A 6000-nucleotide genomic window follows, 5' to 3' on the forward strand; every position below is an offset into this window, starting at 1 on the left:
CAGATGATCAAGTCACAATCTTGGGCATCACTCTAAATTGCTCTTCCTTACCTTCTAACTAATAATTATCAGATTCTATTAGTAGCAACTTTAGCTCTTAAATATCTCTTGAGTTCAATTCTCACTGACCACAGTTTGTGCCACCATCAATTTGCACCTGTATTATTATCATGGCCTCTCAATTTCTTTCTTAGCTTCCACATTTGCTGATTTCAAATTATTTCCCAAGTGGCAGCCAGAGTGATCATTTGTAAGTGTGCGTTCTCTCCTTAAAGCCCTTGAGTAACTTCCTCTTGCTCCCCAAGTAAAGGTCAAACTTCTTAACAAGAAAAAGGGACTCATCCTGATACTGGACTGACTTGGTGTTGCTCACCCCTCCACTCACACCCACCTCCAAGCCAGACTCCAGACACAGTGAATTACTTTCAGTTCCCCAAACACACCATTCTCTTCATCATTTCCCAGCCTGTGTTCATGCTCGAATTATTACCCTTTATCTACTCATTCTTTAGGTTCCCTGCTTAGACGGCAAGTCCTCCAGAAGTCCTGTCCTGACTCTTCCAGATGAGTTATGTACCCTCCTAACGTTCTCATAGAAACCTCTACTTTGCCCTATTGTAGAAGTTATTATGCTAGAGTGTAATTTCTATGTCCCCTTGAACTGTAAGCTGCAGGAGGTTAGACTATAGTAGGTCTTCTTACCTTTGCATTCTCCCATCTGGTACATATCATAGTACATCCGAGCTCCCCAGTAAACAATGGCTGAATGAACTAATGCACACCCAGGCCCTAGGAATGATGTCATGCCTCCAGTAGTCTTGTGGCCCGACTGCTTGAAACCTTTCCAAGTCTTCTTATTGTTCTTACAATAAAGTCTAAAACCCTTGATATGAACTGAAAACTCTATTCCATCTAGCCTTATGGTTAAGCAACTTCCAAGATGGCCTCAGTGACCTTCTGGTATTCACACTCTTGTGTAGTCTACCCTACATTGTATCAGTATTGGTTTGTGTGAACAACAGCATACAGTAGATATGATGAATACAACTTCTTAGGCTAGATCATAAAAGTCATTGCATCTTCTGCCACTCTCTATTTCTCCTGTGAATTGCTTACTCTGGAGAGAGTTGCTGCCATGTTGTGAGAAATCCTATGGAGAGACCCACATGGTGAAGAACCAAGTTCTCTGGTCTAAAGCTAGGGAAGAACTGAAGACTCCATCCAATAGCCAAAGATTAGAGTCTCTTGGAAGCAAATGTGCCAACTCCAGTCAGTTCTTCACATTACTATACCTCCAACCAATATTTTGATTACAACTCCATGACAGAGACTGAGCCAAAACCACCATCTAAGCCACTCCTCAATACTTGACCCACAGAAACTATGAGATCATTAGATTTGTTGTTTTGAGGCCCTAAGCTTGTTATCCAGAGTCATTTGTTACACAGCATAGACAACTAGTGTAACACTCTTGCCCCACCACTGCCCTCTGTCGCATGCTAGACTTCCGTCCCTTCCAGAACCATGACGGGCTCCCTCCTGCCTGTAGGTCTTCACACATGCTGTTCCTTTGTCTTTTGTCACCATGACAACTCTTTTTTATATCAACCTAAATAGCATTTCCCCTGGAGCTTTCCCTGTCCCCTAGACCAGGTTAGGTCATCTTACATGCTTTCAGAAGAGCAGGGATTATCCCTTTTTAGCCCTTTTAACATATATCATATCATTCAGCAACTATTTGGGAATCACCAACTATTTGCCAAATGCTATACTATGTAAGAAACAAAACAAGCATTATCCTGCCCTCATAGAGTTCATAATCTAGAATAATTCTTCACTTAATTATTCACACAGTTTTGTATTTAATTATATAAGTTATGGTATTTACAGTTACTTGTTAGTTTCTGTCTTTCCGCTGGCATACAATCCCATGGGGGATTATGCTCTGCTGTTTTCCAGGAGTGCCCCAGCATCTAGCCACGCTTTCACTCATTCAGATCCTGGTCAGAGCACTGCACAGCAAACCAAGAGTAGAACTGTTAGGAAACCACATCAAAAAACTCACTCTCCCTTACTTTTCTAGCAGATTTCTCTGTCACACTTTCATGTGCTCATTGAACCCACATCTCCTGTGTCTCCTGCATTGGTAGGCAAGTTCTTTACCACCAGTGCCACCTGGGAAGCCCTTTCATTTGCATACATATGTTCTATCAGCCTATCATGTAACTATTCTGTTTTAGGACTTCCACTAGCCCCCACTGCTATAAAACAAGTCAGGTGCAACATCTGTCTCTCTCGCCAAGCTTCCCCATGCCCAGCTCATCTCCCAGAGCCCATCTCTCTCTTTCTCTCTCTCCCTACCCCTAACAGCCCCCAGGGACCTCTCTCTCTCTCTCTCTCTCTCACACACACACACAGCCTACATTCCAGTCACTCTCCATCTCTGGAAGTCTTGCCAGGTCAGGGAATAACACTGTATCTTTATATTCTTAGTTCCCAGCACAGTGGTTGGCACAAAACGAAGTGATATGATTGTCCGATGAGTGCCTCTGAGTAAAACAACAACTGGGGCACCTACTGCCTTAGTACTTGCTTCAAAGTAGAAACTAGAAACTACATGCTTCCAGTTTAAAAGGCACTTGAGCAGAGACACTTAAGAGGGGAATTCAGAATGAAAACAGTACTAAGCAGAATCTGACGCCTGCAGAGGCTTGACAGTTGAAGGAGACTGAAAACCAACTAAGTCACTGGCATTTTTTAGGGAAGCAGCAAGGAGGTGTTAATGTGGCATTTAACATGAACAACAAGTAATAACACAGAATGAATGGGAGTGGGCAGGGCTAACGCTGTGAAAATTACCTAGCAAAGTTTCTATTTAGGAGAAAGAGAAAAACAACAAACGTTCAGAATCAGCTCTATCTCATATCAATCCTCATGTATGCCCTTTACACTTACTAATCTAGAACCTTGCTTTTCAATTTGTAATTGCAATGTAAAATTAGCTAATTTCTGTTTGGGTCCAAGTTAACAAGTATATGCCTTTATTAAACGGATCTGTGAAGCTTTAGGAATTACAGTTGCAGAGCCTGGGGGTTGGCAGCGTAATATACCCAACTCAAGAGGGCCAAGGATGCAGACACTAGCTAGAAAAGGCAACCAAGATAGTACTTGTCATCCAGAAAATTTCCACCAGCCGCCAAGAGGAGTAAGTGTAGAACAGCAAGTAGAAACTCAAGGACTTCTATCGTGGGATTGGAGAGACGAGCAATGGAATGGAGAACTAGGGCAACGTGACATTATAAGGTCCCAGAAAATTGTCCAAAGTCAATGGAATCAGCTTTGTCAATATAAACATCATCCCTATTGTTCTGCAAGCACTTTTTAAAAATCAATATAGAAAATGAAAACAAGAAAAATGGTGAGAACCTATTCATGGAAGGAGTTACCCCCCATCCTGTCCAAGTAATCTTATTTCCTAGAAAACTTGTTCTATGATGTACATCACCTAAAAAGTGATTCCATTCGTCCTATCTCTACTGCCTATGACCGGAATATGGATGGCACTATTGTGAACATAAGGAGAAACACAGTTGATTCCACTCCTAGCAAAATAATGTGTTATTTTTGTTTTTTAATGTGACAATTCGTATGAGACATGGAGAGACAGAAATGCTACTCTGCTGAGTTATCAGACATTCATTTTCCGTTAGTTTCAACAGCTCTTTTCCCCTAACTAGGAAACTTCCAAGTCATCTGAGGTAAGTCAGTGTAGTTATAAGCTGTGTGACTTTTCATTTCAGTTACTGCACATTGAGTCATCTAGATAGTGCTTGAAATTAAAATCAGATCACAGTGGAAGTAAAAAAGGTATTCCACGTGGGTCTCTGTGCTACAGGATAAAATCCAGCTCACTCTCCTCACTTAAGTCCATCAAGAATTAAATGTAACAAAACAAAATGGTATGACAAAGGCAGTCAAAAAGAATCACATCATCAGCTGTCCCCTTCTATTTGGGGGCAGGTATGAAAGAACACAGGCTTTCACTGAAGAGTAAGGGATTTATGTGCACTATAAGTTAAAATTTCTGAGTGTAAGAGTTGTTAAATATAGAAATGGATGACTAAGAAAAATGTAATAGTTCTAGGTGGTTTCTAAAAATAGAAGTGCTGTTCACCATGCTGGGACTGTTTGGTTATTAAGTGGCTAATGAAGTGCAAGGGAAAGCTAGTATCAAGTTCAAGCTTATGTCTGCAAGGAGGACCAGGCAAATTAGAACTATTCCATGGCTCTGTCAGGGCATGGCATCAAGTTCATGCCTACTCTCTCATCCCTATGATCCCTAATAAATACTACTGCTCATTATATAAAGTACTATTACTCTGATTATTGTTTCTTTCCGGAATAGAGTTTGTAGAGATCCATGTGTTCCCCATAAGTCAAGCAGGCAGAGTGCCTGACTTCTTACTTCTGCCATTCTTTTCCCCATACTAGAAATTATAGCCCAGGTATGGATTACTTCACAGTCACCAAGCACATAACTGAGCTTATATGACCGTTTAACCTTTATGATAATCACACTGACAAAGAGGACATTTGCCTTGACAAGTTTGCTCAGAGGTACCCAGCTCAGATTATACAATGGAACCAAATTCTAGACTTCTGAATTAATGTTCTAATGCTGCCTACAAATCATGACACATTTAGCTGCATGAAACACCACATATTTATGATCTTGGTTTCCAGGTATCAGGTCTAGGCCCATCTTAGCTGGATCCTCTGCTCAGCATTTCACAGGCTGCCATCAGGCTATTAGCTGAGTGGTGTTCTCGTCAAAGGCTTCACTGGGGAAGAATTTACTTCCGAGTTCATTCAACTTGTTGGCAGAATTCATATCCTTGCAGATGAATTCATTTCATTTTGCTAACTGTGGTTCTCAGGTCCTAGGGCCACCCATAGTTCCTTGATACATGGGTTTCTCAAACCTAGTTGCTTACTTCATCAAGTCCTTAAGGAGAGTCTCCAGTCTGCTAAAATGAACTTTTCCGTAATATAACATTTCACCAAAATAACATCTCATCACCACTGTCATATTCTATTGATTAAAAGCAAGTCACAGGTCCCACCAAACTCAAAGAGAGGAAATTACACAAAGACATGAACACCAGAAGGCAAGGATAACTAGAGGTCACCTTAGGGTCTGTCTGCCACAACTTCTCTAACAGTGTCTTAAGGACCTGTTCATGCATGCTCAGTTGTGTCCAGCTCTCTGTGACCTCATGGACTGTAGCCCACCAGGCTCTCCTATGTCCATGGGATTCTCCAGGCAAGAATAATGGAGTGGGTTGCCACTTCCTCCTTCAGGGGATTTTCCTGACCCAGGGATCAAACCCGTGTCTCTTGTGTCTCCTGCATTGGCAAGTGGGTTCTTTTTTTTTTTTTTTTTTTTTTTTTATTAGTTGGAGGCTAATTACTTCACAACATTTCAGTGGGTTTTGTCATACATTGATATGAATCAGCCATAGATTTACACTTATTCCCCATCCCGATCCCCCCTCCCACCTCCCTCTCCACCCGATTCCTCTGGGTCTTCCCAGTGGGCAAGTGGGTTCTTTACCTCTGTGGTACCTGGGACAGGGGCTACATAACCACTGAAGAGCTCACCAGGCTACAGCTTCTGGCATTCTCTAGGAATCATAATCCTACTACCCTCCGAACAAGCGGAGTTACCATATGGCCAGCAAGTCCACGTCTAGGTGTATTCCCAAGAGAAATAAAACATGTCCAGACAAAACCTTATACGTGAATATTCATAGCAGCATTTTCATAATACCAAAAAGTGGAAACAATACAAATGTCCTTCAACTGACAAATGCAAAAATAAAATGTGGGACAGCCATACAATGGAATACTATTCAGAAATAAAAGGAATGAAGTACTGAGACATGCTATAACATGGATGAACCTCAAAAACATTGTTTAGAGAAAGAAGCCAGGCACAAA

This window comes from Cervus canadensis, chromosome 6 (genome assembly GCF_019320065.1).
Source record: "Cervus canadensis isolate Bull #8, Minnesota chromosome 6, ASM1932006v1, whole genome shotgun sequence".
Lineage (NCBI taxonomy): Eukaryota > Metazoa > Chordata > Mammalia > Artiodactyla > Cervidae > Cervus > Cervus canadensis.